Consider the following 20,119-nt stretch of genomic DNA (forward strand, 5'->3'; position numbering starts at 1 on the left):
TTCCAATAAGTAGCGAAAATCGCGTTTACTCGAGTATCTGGGTTGGTGAAAGGAAGAAAGCACTTTATGCAAATAGCGGATGATAAGTAGCTGTCTAGGGGAAAAAAGAGGAGCGAGAGATTCGATTGAAGTAGTATCTCGAGGAGTAGCCTAACGGCGACAGGGGTTCCGAGGAATTTCTTCGTTAGACCATGGACCAAAAGGTCTTGGGATCTGGGAAAGGCTAAAAAGTGTTACGTAAAAAGGGTCCCTGACGAGTCTACGGGTGGTCCGTGCGCTATTGGCGCACAGCTGATCGCTCTCCCGCGTCCAGAAAACAGAGAGAGATCTTCGCGGGAGCAACGTCTCTCGAGGTTCCAGGGAATCGGGCAGAAAAAGATCAGTCGACCGTCTGTTGTATAACCGGTGTCGCGTAAATATCCTCGATTAACCGATTAAATTTGTCCTGCAACGTCGAGTCTAGTTTCTTGGGGGAGCCGAGGATCAGACGCGATGGAGGTAGTCTCGTAGCCTAGGGTAAATACTGCTTGAGTAATTGCCATTCCGAGTCCAGTTGCTAATTAATTATTCAATTCATTCTACGTATTTTTTTGATATTTTTCTTTCCTTACATATTTTAAAATTGTACAATAAATTGTACTGTAAAATCGTTTTAAAAATACTTGTAATGAATTTGCTAATTAATTATACAATTAATCGTACATATTTTTTGATATTTTTTCTTTCCTTACATATTTTAAAATTGTACAATAAATTGTACTGTAAAATCGTTTTAAAAATACTTGTAATGAATTTGCTAATTAATTATACAATTAATCGTACATATTTTTTGATATTTTTTCTTTCCTTACATATTTTAAAATTGTACAATAAATTGTACTCTAAAATCGTTTTAAAAATACTTATTTAGAATTTGCTAGTTAATTATACAATTAATCGTACATATTTTTCGATATCTTTTCCTTTTTTACATATTTTAAAATTGTGCAATAAATTGTAATGTAAAATCGTTTTAAAAATACTTGTAATGAATTTGCTAATTAATTATACAATTAATCGTACATATTTTTTGATATTTTTTCTTTCCTTACATATTTTAAAATTGTACAATAAATTGTACTCTAAAATCGTTTTAAAAATACTTATTTAGAATTTGCTAGTTAATTATACAATTAATCGTACATATTTTTCGATATCTTTTCCTTTTTTACATATTTTAAAATTGTGCAATAAATTGTAATGTAAAATCGTTTTAAAAATACTTGTAATGAATTTGCTAATTAATTATACAATTAATCGTACATATTTTTTGATATTTTTTCTTTTTTTACATATTTTAAAATTGTGCATTAAATTGTACTGTAAAATCGTTTTAAAAATACTTGTTAAGAATTTGCTAGTTAATTATACAATTAATCGTACATATTTTTTGATATCTTTTCTTTTTTTACATATTTTAAAATTGTACTGTAAAATCGTTTTAAAAATATTTGTGAAGAATTTAAATATTGATTTTATTTCCAAATTTCGATCAAATAAAGTTCTGAATAATTTTTCACGTTAATATTACTTCTAAATTAATACCAAGAGCTTCGAATTAATTGTAACTCGGCTTCCAAATAATGATTAAATTCTTCTGACAAATACATATCGAATAAACCTCAGCTTCCACTCCCAAGTTCCAAAACTACAAACCATCGGATCTAAATTACACGTGACATTTGTTCACTACTTCAAACATCACATCAAAGCTCTGAATAACTAATATTAACCCATAAACCTGCGCTAAATTGGCAATGCATTTACAATCGGTCCTTTGAACTATCCCCCCAACAAATCCGCTGTAATTAATACACGAATTACCACTTGCACGTAAACACGCAAAACCCTGTTAAAAACGCCAGAAAAACAAATTTTAAAGTCCCGAATAACTAATATTTGTTAGTGGTGGATGAAATTTTAATAACAATAAGAACAATTCTTTATTTAATTACAAAAATTATCAAACACAAATATTTAGTTTAAATATAATTAATTTATCACAATCACATGCTCACACCTTTTCTCACTGTTAAAACTCAATTGCAACTGACCTATACCAAATCACTCTTGTTTTTCTTCTTTCTTCTTCAATACATTACATTACATACACAGTTCACGCAACACCTCAATTATTACACACATACTCATTTACCACGATAATTCATTAGATATTGAATTTCGAATTCATTAGATATTACCACCCTATACATACTTGTTCCACTCATCCATTTCTTACATACATCGCTCCTCTATCATATCAACACATATATATTAGATGAAGTAAAAAGAAAAATAAAATTGAATGCAAAAATAATGGATTTCTTTTTACTACGCCTAATATTTAAAAATCTACGTAACCATCACCAACAACCATTAACAATATTAACTCATAAACCTACATTAAATTGCCAATACATTTACCTTCGTAATTATTCCTTTAAACTATACTCCCAACAAATTCGTTATAATTAATACAGGAATCCTACCTCCACGTAAGCACGTGAAACGGGGTTTTTGACAGGGACACTTCCCCTCTTCCTCATCCAAAAGAAAAAGAAATTGGAAACATAGAAGAAGAAAACAACCCCCTAGCGTTTCGATCGTTTCGCTGAAATGGTTCCGCAGGTTAACATGAAAATAAATTAAAATACGAGAACCGTCCTTTAGGTGTTAAGTTGTCGCTGGCAACGGCAGAGAAGAGAGGTGAAAAAGGCCGTTAAGTGTTTTTCGGGGCGTTTGCATGGCCAACAACCCTCGCACCCTTCTCCGAACGCTTTCCCGCCGCTCGGTTCTTTCTCGAGTGTACTTTCGGTGGAAAAATTGGCTATTCCCGGTGTAAGTCGATTCGTTAGGAAAGCAAAGTGGTAATTTGGGGGACGTATCGCCTGTAAGATTAATCGTATGACGAAGAATGGGGAGGATTGTTATTGGATAACAGGGTGGTTCGAGGTTGACGGTGAACAAGATGGATGGCACCGGGAGAATTTTTTGTCCGGCAAGATGTCCGGAGATCTAGCTCCGTATATTTATGATTCTTCCTTTTGTCTGGTGAAAATAAAACTGGCAAAACGGCTGGAAAATAACTTACGCGATGGGCAAACTTTTCTGAGAGGGACTCTTGATGGCTTTGATTCAGATTCCATGTAACTGTGACTTTCTTTTATATATTATTGCTGTTTTGTAACGCACCTTTGTTGAAAAATGTGCAAGGTTTTTAAAGGACCTATTTCTTAATTATTTATTTTAAGTGAAAACAGGGGTTTAAGAATATCTGTTTTGTTGTTTACGAATTCTATGTTGAATAATTATTTGGTCTTATAACCGGGGAAACTTTTCTGAGGGGGACTCTTGATGGCTTTAATTCAGATTCCATGTAACTGTGACTTTCTTTTATATATTATTGCTGTTTTGTAACGCACCTTTGTTGAAAAATGTGTAAGGTTTATAAAAGACTGATTTTTTATTTATTTATTTGTTTGTTTATTTATTTTAAGTAAAAACAGGGGTTTAGGAATATCTGTTTTGTTGTTTACGAATTCTATGTTGAATAATTATTTGGTCTTATAACCGGGGAAACTTTTCTGAGGGGGACACTTGATGGCTTTGATTCAGATTCCACGTAACTGTGACTTTCTTTTATATATTATTGTCGTTTTGTAAAGCACCTTTGTTGAAAAATGTGCAAGGCTTTTAAAAGACCTATTTCTTAATTATTTATTTATTTGTTTATTTATTTTAAGTGAATACAGAGGTTTAAGAATATCTGTTTTGTTGTTTACGAATTCTATAGTTGAATAATTCATAGTTCAGTAATTATTTGATCTTATAACAGTAATACAGAGATGTATTATATCTGTGCATTTATAGAAAATTTGGTGTAAAAGCGAAGCTGGGAGATATCTGGCCGTGCCACTAGCGCCATCTACGCCATCTACGCTGTCCGTCCGCGGCGGTAGCTCGTCCATTACGCAAACTCGTCTGGAAAAATCGTAATAAACCGCGGAATAAAAGAAAGGGCCTAGATTAACGAAGAAACATTTTGCCCGGGGTTTCGCGGAACGCTAAGTAAAAGTGTTTCAGCGGCCATTAACGGTGGCGTTTCGTGCGGAAACAGGGCAAAACATTTGGGTAACCGCGCGACACTGACGCTCTCGCGGCGTGTGCGTCTATTAACAGCGCCATTTGTATGTATAATGTCTCGTTTTACCAGGCTTTTCATTTTCCCGCGGATTTTCCGCGTTTACGCGACACGGCTCGCTCCAGGCTCCTTCTCACCCCAGTTCCACTCTTCCGCCAGTGAGATTACGCTTTAACTCGAAGCCCGTGGCCGCTGACGGACACTGGGAACGCGTGTGATATTTTTGCGGGCCCCTTCCAGGGTGCCCAGGGACGCTTGCGTAAGTCTGTTCGCCCCTACCCACTCGGTGGATATTATCGACGTGGAAATCTGATTAAATTTCAGTCGAACTGAACGACGCGAATCTGATAACTATCTTGATCGACGTTTACAGACAGTTACCTTCGCAATCTTGAAACGTCTCAAGGACACTTCCAAAAGATACAAATTTATTTATTTATCTTCCTTTTCGTGCACTTTCAAGTAAGTGTAAAATAGTAAAACAAAATTGAAGTTTTTCGCTCGATAAACGTGGAGTGACCTTGAAATAAGTTTGAAAAATTGAAGATAGAACATTCTTTTTGGCACGTGCATATTGTGTGCAAAAAATTACGATGAAAGTGTCTTTACAGTTTCGTTCTAGCACATACCGTTTGGAAGTTACGTCAAACGGCACTTACTTTGGGACACCCTGTATATTGTTTAATTATCGATAAAAACAGCGAGAAATAATAATGTCTCCTGTTTTGACTGCTTCGATGATAACGGTTGTGGAAAAAATAACATGGAGAAATGGCAAGTGACGCGATTTTGCTTCATTCGCATTTAGTATCAATAAGACCGAGATGGCGCTGCGGTAGCGGCACTTGTAACGAAACGGCGTGATCGCGCTTGGTTTTATTTAAGTATCAATAGCACTGAGATGGCGCTGCTGTGGGATCCGAATGCACCGTGAACTATATATCGTATTATAGAGACACTTCTCGACGTAAAATCCGAACAACGTGATCGCGTTTTCTTTTTTCTTTTTCTTTCTGTATCAGTAAGACTGAGATGACGCTGTGGTGGAATTCTAACCTACAATACTGTGATCGTACTGCGTTAGATATTGAACAGTGTGTCTTTAACCTGTGCAACCGAGCAATTTTAGGAATATTATTTAATAATAAAATTAACCCTCTTTTATATTTTCATATAAAATATATATAAAAATAAAATTGAAATTGAGTAATAAAAAAGAGTAATTCAGAAGAAATATTTCTGGGCGTGTCTATCCGTAACTAGTCACTACTTATAGGGTGTCCGAAAATTCGCGCAAGATTCGAATTTCGCGCCATTTATGTGCTAGTGTTGCCAACGAAGAAAGAAAAATACAGGGTGACAGATAATAATTCAGGGTTATTAAAAATGGAACGCTACGTGAAAGAACAGCCTGTTTTCATTGTTGAACAATATTTACAATTTTGAATTACAAACCTGTGTTCTCTGTCAAAATTTCTTTGTAATGGAAACTAAATTTTGAATGCATTAAATACAATTGGAAATACAGAAAGTTATCTAATTGTTATATAAAAAATGGGTTCATAGGGAAGACAATTACAGTAATGGAGGACAGAGGCACATTGTTGAGCAATATTTACAATTTTGAATTACAAACCTGTGTTTTCTGTCAAAATTTCTTTGTAATGGAAACTAAATTTTGAATGCATTAAATACAATTGGAAATACAGAAAGTTATCTAATTGTTATATAGAAAGTGGGTTCATAGGGAAGACAATTACAGTAATGGAGGACAGAGGCACATATGCATCCAATGCAGCCCATCAACGTAACCAATGGACTCGTACATGAATTTGATGATCTGACAATTCCGATTAACTGTCGCTATAGTAACTTGGCTCTGCATAATGCTTGGCTCCGAATCGCTCAGTCTGCAAGGGGTAAGGAGTGGCAAGTGACATGCAATATAGCCTATAGAATCTCCAGGTCTATTAGTCACGTTGATCTCCAGTGTTTAAATGTCAGGTTAAACATTTTTGGTATTATAATACCATTTCTACAATTACATTCGTCCATTTCGAATGGCCATTTTGTTTGTCAATACGTGGAGTTAACAAACGAGTGAACGTAATGGCGGCGGTATGGGGTGAAATTATCAACCCCCGCGACTCGTAAGCGGATCTGGATACGTATAATAGGACGTCGGAAGTCGGTAGAGTTAGAGGGTTCATGACTTCCTGCGATTATGTTTTAATAATTTCGAATAATTTTCCGTAGCACGAAATAAGTCGGGATTATCCTGTCGAGAATGCTTCTCGAATAATTTCCACGTGAAACGGTACAATTTTATTAATCGAATTATATTTGAAATAATTAATAAAGCAATCATTGATCCTCTTAATTCTGAAATAAGTAAAATAAAAGTAAATGCTTTGTATGATATGAAAAATTGAACAAAATTTTTTTTCTTTATAAATATTGTAAAATAGAATATTTATAGATATTTAAATAATAAAATTCTTCAATATATAGGTTATGGGAGTTATTTGTTTATTAACGGAGTTAATAGTATTTTATTAATCGATTTTTTATTGAAATAAATAAAATAGAAATAAATGCTTTGTGTGACGTGAAAAATTTAACAGAATTGCTATTTCTTTATAAATACTGCAAAATAGAATATTTATAGATATTTAAATAATAAAATTCTTCAATATATAGGTTATGGGAGTTATTTGTTTATTAACGGAGTTAATAGTATTTTATTAATCGATTTTTTATTGAAATAAATAAAATAGAAATAAATGCTTTGTGTGACGTGAAAAATTTAACAGAATTGCTATTTCTTTATAAATACTGCAAAATAGAATATTTATAGATATTTAAGTAATCAAATTCTGCAGTATAATGGTTAATGTAATTATTTGTTTATTGACGAAGTTAATAGCATTTTATTAATAGATTTTTACCGCCGTAAGTAATAATTTTGTGGAGGTACAGTTATTTCGAAAAGTCGTGCATAAAATGATCGGTTGGACGATTAAAATTTCGAAGAGAAAGAATGCGCGTGGATTTGGATGGTTCACTGCGTCGGAAGAATCGATGATCGCTCGATCAAACAAAGGCTATATCATTTTCGATGGCTGAATGTATCTCGACTAGCGGCGGGACAATAAAACGAGAATCCTCTGTCACGGTTTACACGTTTCCAACTGTACCACGAGTGCAGTCGCATTGCGTCAAGCAAAACAAGTACAGCTTGGCAACACGGAACGCACACGTGCGTCCATGATCGCTTCCTGAACAAAACGATTGGTGAAAATATGTTCTATTTCTAGCCGCGCATTGTGGACGCGAAAAAAGTCGGTTTAAGGCCGGTTTTAATAGAGAAGCCTGTTCAAATTTTATTTTCGACTCTCCTCTTGGCAACTGAATTTAGGGATGTTCAAATTCGTGTGGTTTTCTATTGAAATCTATGTATTTGAATTGAGACTTGAATTTGAATGTTCGAATTGAAATTGGAATTTAAATTGGGATATTTGGCTTGGAATTTAATTTCAAATGTGCGAATTTGAATTTTAACTAAAACTTGGATATTTAAATTCGAATATAAATCGTAATTTAAATATTTGAATTTGAATTGGAATTTAAATTTAAATTTTTCCATTGGAATTTTATTTTACATATTTAAATTTGAATTTTAAGTAAAACCGGGATATTTACCTTCGAGTTTGAATCATAATTCAAATATTTGAATCTAAAATTTAAACATTTAAATTAGAATTTGGCTCATAATTTAATTATTTCAAATGAAATGTTTGAATCGGGACTTAATTTCAAAATTTCAATTCAAATTCGAATTCGAATATTTAAATTAAAATTAGAACTATCAAATTTAAATTCGCATTCAATTCAAATTCTAACTCGAATATTTAAATTAAAATTGGAATTATTAAATTTCAATTCGCATTTAATTCCAATTTTAATTTGAATTTTTCAATTTGGATTTAAACCACAACTGCGATATTTGAAATTTATTTCCAATATTCGAATAATCGTTAAATTCCCATAGTAAATATCTTAATTCAAATTTGAATTCGAATCTATTCAAACTCCCTAAAAATTTGCACCCTAAACACATGCATTAGAAATTCCAAATTTCAAATATAAAACCAATTTCAAGCTCAAATTCATGAATGCAAAGCGTAAAACATTTTTCAAGGCCATCCGCTTTTCGAGCCAGTTACTATCCTCGCATCTGATATCTCAGAATAAGAACAAACGAAGCAATGTTAGTAATAAGTCCGCTGGCGGAACAAAATGCATACCATTCCTTCCATTCTTCCCGTATTACCCCCTCCCTTTGTCCCAGCTCTACTCTAGAACCCCTCTCCGACAGTGGCCGATTTTTCAGTCAAAATAACTCCTTCCTCCACCCTGGCGAATTACCGTGCCAGTAATTTCGCCGGGAGAACGAGTCTAATTTTTCTGGTTACTCGCGGCGCGTGCAACAGAATTCCAAGAGGCGTCCTCTATCAACCCGGCCGGATCTAAACGACAAAAGCGCCGCGTAGCGGTGCGCCGAGGAAACGCTCGAAACTGCATTCGCGTTACCTTCTTGCCACGGGAAATGTACGACCAAGGAATAAAACCGTACGCAATTATACCGGTGAATCGATGCGATTTATTCCTCGCTTGAAACATAACCTCTCTTCTGTTTCAGGACACAGAGATAGATCGAAAGAGGAGAGGGGAGGAGAGGATATTCACCACTCGTCGGGAGTTCTAGTTTGATTGGCAGGTGACATCTGGTAAGTGTCAAATAGCGTTCCATTTTTATTATTTTTATTTTATTTTATTTTTATTATTATTTATTATTTTTTATTATTTTTTATTATTATTTTTGCTTTCTCTTTTCTTTGTTGAAATTCTTTCTTTTTTGGTTAGGTTTGACACGATTGCTGTGCTCAGTCGGGCACATAAGTCGAATGTAATTTTTTATTCCATATTTTACTTCATTTTATTTCACTAACTCCCGTTATCCCGCTTTAAGGATTTCAAATGGAGGTATTAGATTATAACTGACAAATGCGTAAATAATTTTGGAACTTTTTTAAAATTTATTTCGAGCCGGGAGATGAAAATTAGATAGAATTCTCCATTTTACTTTGAGGGTTATTACTGTGGAGGATAATAAATTATATTGCTGTATTATATATTTCATGTAATACCGAAGTATGTTATGATATTCTTAATTATATATTATCGATATTACTGTGCGGAATAATTACTATTACATATTAATCTGTCCCATGGGCAACGGCGAGCAGTGAACGTGTTAAAGCTCAATTAGCTAAACCATCGATTAATAACACAATTAAATCGATTTCTCTCTTTTCCCAAAATTCATGCACACTTCTATGAACCTACAAATTTCTTCCTATGGTATCTACAAACTTGAAATAAATACACGAGGGACTTATTGAATTATTATTACCACGAGGGAATAAAACCTGGAATATTATAAAAAAAAAGAAAGAAGAAAAGGAAAAGGAAGAAAATGGAATAAAAATGCAAGAAAAATCGTAGAGGATAATAGAAATGGAAACGGAATCCTAAAAGGCTAAAGAAATCGGAACATTTGCATTTCCTATTTACCCATGAGCCTTCTGATAGAAATTTCACGGTTTCCGTTTAGCGAAGGTTCCGGACGCGGCAAGAAGTCGAGAAAAGCCAGGGAATTACATTTCGTGTTATGGGATCTTGGCGAAAACGTGGGAACCGACGTACGGGATACGTCGGCGCCGTTACGAGAAAATCCTCTGACGTTCATAGACAGGTACACGTGTACGTTTATCCGGCTGTGCACGAAACGACGCCAGCGCCAACGGTTCATAAGCGCGTTCGTTTCAATCCTCTTATTCCGACGCATTGAAAGCTTTCGGCTTTTCGAGTCCCGCCATTTTGAATAAACAAACGCGTCGCTGATCGACTAGTGCCCTCTGGACCGTGTAGCAAAATGGTGTAAAGAAGGGTGGGAGAAGAACTGTCGTTTAGGTTAGGTTATTTAGGCTAGGAATTAAGTTCTAGCTTCTTATGTCTGTATTGGTTTTGCAGAATGACTTATGTACGAAATTTGTTAGCTTGTCTAATTTATTCAGGCTTCTGACAGACATTTAACAGTGTCGAATATTAACCCCTTGCACTCGAGAGGCACCTCTCAGTCGCCATTTAATCATATTCTGAAGATGGATGTTAATTCTCATACTAGGTTTACGGACGCTATCTGTATACCTATTTCTAAGAACACCTGTCAAATTGACAGGTAAAGGAAACCACGTGCCTTTTTTTTTTAATGATTAGTTTAATTTAAAAACAATTATATTAACAGTCTTAATATAAGTTGACTAAATCTGTTATCATCGTATAATTGGTGCAACCCTACTGTCAAATTGATGGGTTTCGTATATCAAGTTTACAATTACCCAAGGATGCGTGGAATATCGAAGCAAAATAATTTTACCTCTTAATTTGCGTGCGATTTCTTATTTGCCGTTTTAAAAATATCGTCGATTTTATGGCAGAAAGTCTTCGAATTACTATTTTTCTCTAACGAGAAAATCGCCGAATGTAAAGGGTTAATTGTCATCTTCGATATATTATTTTCATATTTTCTTTGTTCCTGTTTTAATTAAATGATATTCGAATATGTTACACGACGAAGGTGGCAGCGATGAGAAATTTAACAGACGTTTAAGAAAGCGTCGTTTTGAACATCTACTCGACACATGTAGGCACCATAGAGGGCACGTGATACCAAAAGTCAGCGCACTCTCTTCATCACCGTCGCACATCTGCCAAGTGCATTACAAAACGAACGCACTCACGCCTACGAGTCGACATTCGCTCATCACGTAGCACTACGTGATCGCCTGAAACCGTCCTAAGGTCGTCGTTTACCTCTCGTTAACGGGCGTGCATGGAGGAGAAAGTGACATTTACCACCCGCTGTATTATTCCCCGCGTGTTTTTCATACGAAGACGTTGAATTAAAATTCTTTGAGAAGTAGCGTTCCAAGTTTCTCGCGGGTTACGTCCTTTTCAACCGGTGAGGCCTCGACGTTTCTCTTAATATCCCTTTCACGGACGCGGGTGCATGAAAAAGATGTTGAATACGCTGAAAATAACCGTCGTGCCGGCGCTTTCAGGCCGCGTTAACGAGCTTCGCTGCCAGCGATATTTTCCGTTCCCGTACACGTGTCGATACAACTAAAAATGAACCCGTCGACAACTGTGTCTCTCGACCAGAGGTTACGTTATCGTCGACCACGGTGTACGTAGACGGGAGTACACGCTGCGCGATAAGTTACTAGACGCTTGAACTGTGGTCACGCGAACGCTAGAATGGCCGCTACTATAGACGTCACAGCGCCTCTAGCGGCGAAATATTGTACTGTCACGTTGCATGGGTATCTCTACGTATCAACGATATTTGGACAATTGTATATCCAAATAATCACGATTAGAGCGTTCTAAAAGATAACGGAGTTGTAACCCTTCACACTTGACGATTTTTTCGCTATAGAAGAGTAAAAATTCAAAAATCTCTTGCCATAAATCCGACGATATTTTTTAGAATAGTAAATAGACAATTGTGATGCTCGAAATTTGTCATATAATCGACGTTTTGAAATAAATTTTAGAATTTTTATCCATGTTTGTAAGAAAATTAAGTCCCATGGTATTGTACGTTACTTTAATGCTCGTGTGAACGTAGCTTAAAGTGAAGTTGGAATATTGTCCACGGATAGAATCCGGGGTGTTATCGTTATGGAGGAAAGAAACTTGGGAAATAGATAAACAAATCCGATATGAGTTCCCTGTTTTGCTGCTCCGCTCTGAAAACAGAAGACGGCGCACAGAGGTGGGGGAAGCCCCGTTTTATTCGTCAGTTGGGCTTGGGCAATATACCGGATTTAGAGCAGCGCTGTCTAGAATGCTGGGTTGGGTTAGGTTTCGGTCAGTTTCGGATTAGATCCCCCCGCGTAACTTTATCCCTTTGTTCTCTGTTTCTCTGCGTTCCGTGATCACGTATTTTCTCATTTTATATTCTATCGGCTTGACATATGGTACGCAGGATTACCATCACTAAATTTAGGAAATATGAAGTTTCTCGACCCGAGGGAGGGGTCTTAATCTCCTTGGGACCAAATTTATGAAACCCCTAAGAGAAGGAAAACTAAATTCCTCTTTACTTCCTCGTGGCCATTTTGTTTTGAAATCAACGATAGGGCTAGCTATTATGTAATTTATTTAGCGTATAATATTAAATATTTAATACTCGAATGAGTATACAGATATTAATATTGATTCCATTATTAACTACATTTCCTGAAAACATTTTCAGTACTCACATAGTTGGAGTGTAATAACGACAAAAGATATTTAGAATGAAATATTCGCCAAACTAAACTGTTTACTCTCACCCGACTATTTTTCGAAAGTAACTAGGCTCGTGAAAGGATTTCTCGTGCTCAAAAATACCTATTGGACACTTATATACATGGCCAGTGCTCCTCAAGAGGTTAGAAGTGCGAACCCACAGTGATCTTTGGATAACAAGTGTCCGATGATTCATGAAGTAGAAGGTATATACGAGGGTACAGGTAAAAATTTCGCTGGGTAGCTTGCGTGTAACTCGCGCGAGCGAATTTATTTACGATCGGCAAGTTTATTGTCTACAAGGGTACCGGGCCATTAATTGCGGCTTTTAGTTCGATTATTTCCACGGTGCACGTCCATGGGCCGCGCCATGGGGAAAGAAGCCGATAAACGACCTGTTAATTTGTTGTAACTTAGCCGATTCCGCGACCGTATGCAGCCACGGGCTCGGCGTGGCCACTAAATGCCACCGGGAACCGGTTCCGGGCCGTGTGCACGACTTAGGACGCGCGCCGTGCCGTTGTTAAATTTATGTACGTTCCACTGTCGACACGCTCCGCTACAAAGGTGACTCGCGTTAATTGCGTTAATCTTTCTTCAAACGATTGCACGAGCGATAGGCTCCTTCTGGAGAAAAACATCGAGCTATGTCCTCGCGTGTTGGGGTATACTCTAACGGTTGGTGTACAGTGATGGACTTAGGTTTTAGGAAAAGAGACTGGTAGAGGAGTACTGGAAGTTTATTTCTAGATAAATTTTTAGATAAATTAGATAAATGTATGGAAAACGTAATACAAATATGGTATTTGGTCTGACAATAGGAATTTTACTGGTAAAATGACATGTCCTTTGTAACGCTAAGTCGTTTCATAGAGTACAGGATAACAAACTACTGAGACGTGATGCTACTCGTGGTCACGAATTTTTGTTGGGAAATTACATTGTAATATTTACGCGAAGAACGCAGTATTACGTGGTTGGTAGTTTCGCGAGACTAACGGGACCTACTGCTACTATGCAATTGTTGCAGTTGCATGATTATATAGCGCCGCATATGAGAGCATGATGTAGATGGAACGGGTCGTATTTCGCTTAAGTTGCAAACAAAGAATAACGTTATCCGAGAAAGAAGGATTCTAAGAAAATCGTGGAGAATCATACGCAGATCCAGGATCCGAGATAATGGCTCGTTGTATCTCGGACACGGGTACAGTTGAGGGGAAAAATTATTTCATGCACGTCCCTGGTTCGTTGAATTAAACTCTGCCTCGCGGAAATTAATTAATTTTTATAAATCTTATCTCCGAGTCTAAAAGAAATTGCGACGAAAAAGGTAGCGAGGTAATCAGTTAATACGAGCGCAACCTAACCTCAACGCGGTGACTCTCCGTACACGTAGCCTCACGTGACCCAGCAGTCCGTCCAGAAAGCTCACTGGAGCCCGACTGCTTATTCTCTAATAAAACGCGCCTGTGTCGAAATATGCTGGTTTATCGAGGCCCGTATGAAATTATTGTCTCGGTCGCGTAACGATTCCGACGATTAATTCGCTCAGAATCTTATGTAACACAAATTGAAAGCCGAAGTAACGGTCAGCGGGAAACGAATTATTTCCGCCGCGGGGATACGATACCTCCCGTGTATATACAACGTCTGCCGCAGGGACACGACGCGGAACCACGTGCGTGCGCGCATGCGCGGAACGGGGAGCCGCGTGCAACGGGGAATCCACGAGACACGCCGTATATCTGCGAGCCCGATCTCTTCCTCCCGTGTCCACGTCTGTTTACGTGACTTCGTGCACGCGTGTATTCGCAACTATGAATCTCCCTGGCGATCGGGAGAGTTGTGTACGTCCACGACTTCCTGGTTTGCACCTGACCGTGCCGGGACTAATTAAGGAAACCGTTTCCCCGCCGCGGTACGTCTGTTCCCTGTCGCGGCTGAATAAAGCGTGGAATTCGATCGAAAATCGACGATAACGCGGTATAGACGGCTCGCCGAGGACCGGTGGTGGGGGGCGGGAGAGTTTAATTGGTGCGACGATTATGGGAACCGGATACGAGGTGATCGAGGTAGCGCGCGATGATTCAATGAAGCGTAGAGGTCTTAGGGGGCGCTGTTTCGTTGCAGGTTTAATGGACATCGTAACGAAAGCCCGTGGTACGGGATATAAATCATCTTCGTGGCGGAATTTTGTTCGAGGAGTACGTGACACGGGTGAGAAAGCGTGTAATTGAAAGGAATAATTGATGAGGGTGCTTTTGTAAGAAGGTAGTAAAGGAGAATCTTGTACAGTTTTACTTTATTTTAGGTGATACCCGAGGGTCGATGATACAGTTTGTTAGGTATTAATTTACGGCCCGAGGATGCCGGGGTGCGGCCCCCACTAGGCTCTACCCTTCCCTTTGTGATCGGTCGCCATGAAAAAGGCAGCTTACTATATTCAATTACATTTTACATTTTTTATATATTATTATATTATTACATCGTTATATTTTATTTCAATTTTCTTTTTTTTTTAATACTCGCTTCTTTGACACTGTACAATACATATTTGGTATGTATTATTATACATATATTGGTACAGGCGACAATATTCGAGGTACCAAAATTTGGAAACAATTTAATATTTTTTTTTTTTTTTCAAAACGTTTGGAAAGTAAGAGTATAGAAAGTGGCCTTGAACGGCCAACTAACTTCAGCCAAGCTATTATGCATCGTCGCGGTTTCCCGCAACAAATGGCTGCCTACCATGGGTATTGGTAATTTATTCTAATTGGAAATCGTGAAATTATGCGAGAGTCGCGAAATAAGTTGTCCGGTTTAGAAAAAGCGGCCGCGGTGTCTCCACTTTCCTGCGAATTTCCACGGCAGTCAGGCAACTGGTCATAATTTCGCGTTCACGTCTAAATGTAACAGGGCTGGACTGGTTTTTCGTCCACGGTACGCAGCGTATTACACGTTCGTATCGATAATGCTAATTTATTATCGATTCTCGTCCGGCCGTGTTCACCGACACGCACGTGGGCAGTGTGTGGCACGATGAAACGCGTACCGGTGCAAAATGCACGCGCGCAGGTGTCACTTTCACGCCTTCTTTGGCAGCGGTGCATCCAGCGCGCATAGGCTCGAGCGCATGCGCACGCGTGTGCATGCAAAGATGGCGCAGCGGAGATCGCGTTACGGAGGTGCAGGAATCCAAGACGCGACCGCAATTTCAATCCTATTGGCAGATTTTTACCGCACGGAAAGAAGAAAACGACGAAACAGCGGTGTGTATCGAATTTAATTTGTTGCGTCGAATTAAATTTCGCCCGAGTCCATGTGTCTCGCCTTCCTTTTTCTCCTTCGCGTGTCGCCGATTCCTCTCGGTCCGATAAATCCAGGAACGGATAATCGGAATTTAATTGCGACCTGTCGATCGAAATTGGTTAATTCGACTCGTGGAGCTATGGTGGGGGAAGCTCCGCGGTGGCCTTGAACGGTGAGTTAATTTCGCACGAGTCATAGGCGACTGGGCGACAAAAAGAACGGCTCTGATAAAGATTTTGAATGTTGGGTAATTTTGAATCTTGGAATGTTGATATTTTTAGATAATTTCATACGTGAATAGAGATATGAATATACGTGTTAATCCTTAGATATACGGTGCAGCAAAACGGTACTACCAGATAATGCGAGATAACTCTCACTCTCGGTGCTAACCAATCATTATTCCACGCACATATTCTGAGCACGATATAAACCGACAGTACATTCTCCAAGTCCAAGTACTCAACTCCTTTCTCGCATCTCTGATACTAGAAATCCACGATTAATCACTGGCTGTAAATATTCATACCAAATTCCCCGCTCTCGTAATATCTTTTATTTCCTGTAAATTATTTCACCAGAGGATTATATTACAGAAACCTTCTATAGTTTTGGGCAGTATATCCAAGATCCCTTTCTATATCGTATTTAACTATGAAAACCTCTGTAACAGCGGCCAGTCTTTCCCCTCGGCATCACCCAACCGACAAGTGATCATTTACCACTTTACACGTAATGCCTGTTCATTGTAAAATACCTGGTTAGACGTGATTTAAAAATTCCAAATAATTTATAAACGTCTGACTAGGAATGTTCAACCTACACTCATACGTGAAAACACCTGAACGCTTGCGTTTGACAAGTGAAACGTTTGAAAAGATACAGCGGGAAAGAAAAGCTGCCAAGATTATATCACACGCGATACGTACGGCATATCTGTTGCAGTTACGGGCCGGGGCGGCGCTAGTGAGTTAAGTGCCGTCCACCGCTGGTAGTTCGAAACTATCCTTTCCCAAAGCTATCGAACCTTGCCAAAACAGAAGTTTCCAGATAGTTTCACTCGGAAGGATGACACGATCTAATATCCCTGTAAATTGGAAAGCCGGAGAGAAGACCATCGACCTGGAGCTTTCCAATTTAATGAAAGGATAAGGTAAGCAGCAACGGGTTGCCGTTGTGTTCAGGCGTAGGTTGCGAGCGTGACGCAAATGAAGGTAGGGACCCGGTCGGAGGGGTTGAAATTGAAATCGTGCCGGCGTGTGTGCACGCGTTTGCACGTGTGTGTGCACGTTGGGAGCCGTAGGTTGGGACCCATCCGGATAATTTCCATCGCCTTTTCCTTCCGTAATCAAACCATCCGCGGCTTCTGTGCAATTACGCGGCGAAATTGATTTAAAATCGGGCGCCCTCGGCGCGGGTCCAGGGAGAGAGGGTTCGGGATCGCGTTACAATTTCGCTGAAACGTTGCAGAGAGAGAACGAAACGGGAACTGGCGAATATAATTACCCGACGATTCAAGCCCCCTCTCTGCCGCCACCCTCGTCGTTGCTTCTTCTGTTCCCGCTAATGCTCTTCCGGGGAGGGATAATAAATTCGTCGATGGCGCCTGGCTGCCGGACGATTCTTCGTTCCTGCGTTAGGGGGCGCTGTGCCAGCCAAGCACTTCTCGAATAGTGATTGGGCCAAAGATTGCTCGCGGTTGGTCAACGGTCGTTGAATTTCAACGGGGTATCGAGGTAGAGGATTTATTTCAAAGTTGAGGGTTTATCTCGTCGGTGTTGGATTATTAAAATATTTTATAACACTTGTGTGTGTCGGAATTAATATCTTAATATTTACAGATAAATATTGTGGATGGTATTAGGAATATTGGAAACTTGGTCTGGGATTATTAACTCTTTGCACTCGGCGATTTTTTGGCTAAAGGGAGATACGAGTTGAAAAATTTTCTGCCATAAGGCTGATGACATTTTTTAAACAGTAAATAAGAAATCGTATAATAATTAACACGTAGAATTATTTAATTTCGATACCTCGCACACTGTTACATTATTTTAAATTTGATATATTAATTAATATCTAGCTTCGAAATTTTATCAAATGGCGACTGAAAGGCGATTTTTTCGTTAGAGAAAAATAGTAATTCGAAGACTTTCTGCCATAAAGTCGACGATGTTTTTAAAACGGCAAATAAAAAATCGTATGCAAATTAGAACGTAAAATTATTTTGTTTCGATATTCCATGCATCGTTGGGTCATTGTAAATTTGATATATTAATTAACATTCATCTTTAGAATCCGATTAAATGGCAACTGAGAGACACCTCTCGAGTGCAAAGAGTTAAAATATTATTGCATATCTTGAAATAGAACAATTTTACGTAGAATTACCCTCTCCTCGGTTGTGCAACCATTTCTAGGACACCCTGTATAATGGAATTAAAAACACATTGACTTTAATATTTGTAAACAAATATACATTATCATTGGAGCATAGAAAGGCAGAATATTCATTTGTTGAAAGATTGTTATATAATAAAACTATTAGTATAGTAAAATAATTATACCTAATAGTATATTTTATTTAACCGAAATTTGATCCGAAATATATACTGGCATTGTTAATTAGTAATTAGTTATTAAACACTCGTATACAACCGTCTCGTGAACCCAAAAAATATTTTCCAGCAAACGCTCGCTGAGCTGGTAGTTTTCGCAAAAATGGCAGCTGTTTCGTTCATAACACTGACGAATTTCGCACAGAGCACCTGAAAGGGACAGTATAAAGGAAGACTACGTAAAATGCGGTATGAAACAGAAAGAAGGCATGAAATTGCACGGAGCAAGAAGTTAGCTAGATTTCTGTCAACGGAATCAGCGACAAAGCTGATGATGTCGCTAGTAGTCGGGAACACTGTTTAATTAGTGAAGTTGTCGAAGCATAGAGGGCGCGTGGGCGCGCGGTGGTGGGGCTCGGGAAGAGGCTACCGTGTAATTACACAAAGCGTTTGCTGGAAATTGTGCGAAAAGTGATACAACTCCCTTTGCGAGGTAAACTTCAATTTCGTCGGGCGATAAACGCAGCTGCTGCTGCATTCAGAAAATTCTGCGCGAGACAAAGGATAGGCGGCGGCAGAAGCAGCGTAGAACTCGGTCGCGCCGCCGTCGGATATTAGAAGAAATGAAATGTAAACGACGCCCGTGTGTGTTCCCCTTCTCGAAATCTCGTATTCTCCCGCGCGATTGTAGTTCCCGGTGATTATGTCGTTTTTGAAGTTTGTTAAGAGCCGCTGCTACTAATACCGAGAATTACAGACACTCGCACGTCTTAATTAGAGGATCTTCGAGATAACTGGGGGTTCAAGTGGAATTTCCTTTTATTTTTCTTCCTCAAAAACCTCCGTTTTCGAGTGTTATTCGACAGATTAAAGGAATTGTTCGCGATGGAATTGACTGTGCTTCTGTCAGATTCTTTTTCGTTCTTCGCATTGACAATTTTGTTTTGCTTTACGTGAGAGGGAGTCTATTTTCTGTTTCGATATTTTTTTTTATAATAATCACGTGAAATTTGTAGTTAAATAATGAGTCAGAAATAATTAAACCGGTACTTCAACCCTTTGCACTGGATTTTTTCGTTACAGGAAAATAGTAATTCGAAGACTTTCTGCTATAAAGTCGACGATATTTTTAACCCTTTGCACTCTAGAGGCGTCTTTCACTCACCATTTGATAAAATTTCTGAGTTCGATATTAATTAATATATCAAATTTAAAACAATATAACAGCGTGCGAGGTATCGAAATTAAATAATTCTACGTGTTAGTTATTATACGATTTCTTATTTACTGCTCAAAAAGTATCAGCAATCTTATAGCAGAAAATTTGTCAACTCGTACCCTTCTTTAGCCAAAAAATCGTCGAATGCAAAGGGTTAAAACGGTAAATAAGAAATCGTATGCAAATTAAGACGTAAAATTATTTTACTTTCATATTCCATGCATCGTTGGGTAATTGTAAATTTGATATATTAATTAACATCGACCTTTAGAATCTGATTAAACGATGACAGAGAGGCGTCTCTCGAGTGCAGAGGGTTAAAAATGTTGAATTTGAAATTGATTTTAGACACAACTTCCGAGTGATTCGTCAAATTATCCTTCCTCGTTGGTTGCGTTATACTAAATCGTGGTTATCGGTAATCAG

At 38.1% G+C, this 20,119-nt stretch overlaps 1 long non-coding RNA gene across 2 annotated transcripts in view; it reads left to right on the forward strand.

The window, feature by feature from the left end:
* Positions 1-8,965, forward strand: part of LOC108551394 (uncharacterized) — a 147,720-nt gene extending 138,755 nt beyond the window's left edge. For both annotated transcript variants that reach the window (XR_001890477.1, XR_001890476.1), the window contains exon 4: positions 8,883-8,965. This is a non-coding gene — a long non-coding RNA (uncharacterized LOC108551394). The remainder of the gene's footprint in view (positions 1-8,882) is intronic.
* Positions 8,966-20,119: the final 11,154 nt, after the last annotated feature.

This window comes from Eufriesea mexicana, unplaced genomic scaffold (assembly GCF_001483705.2).
Source record: "Eufriesea mexicana isolate 0111107269 unplaced genomic scaffold, ASM148370v2 scaffold3953, whole genome shotgun sequence".
Lineage (NCBI taxonomy): Eukaryota > Metazoa > Arthropoda > Insecta > Hymenoptera > Apidae > Eufriesea > Eufriesea mexicana.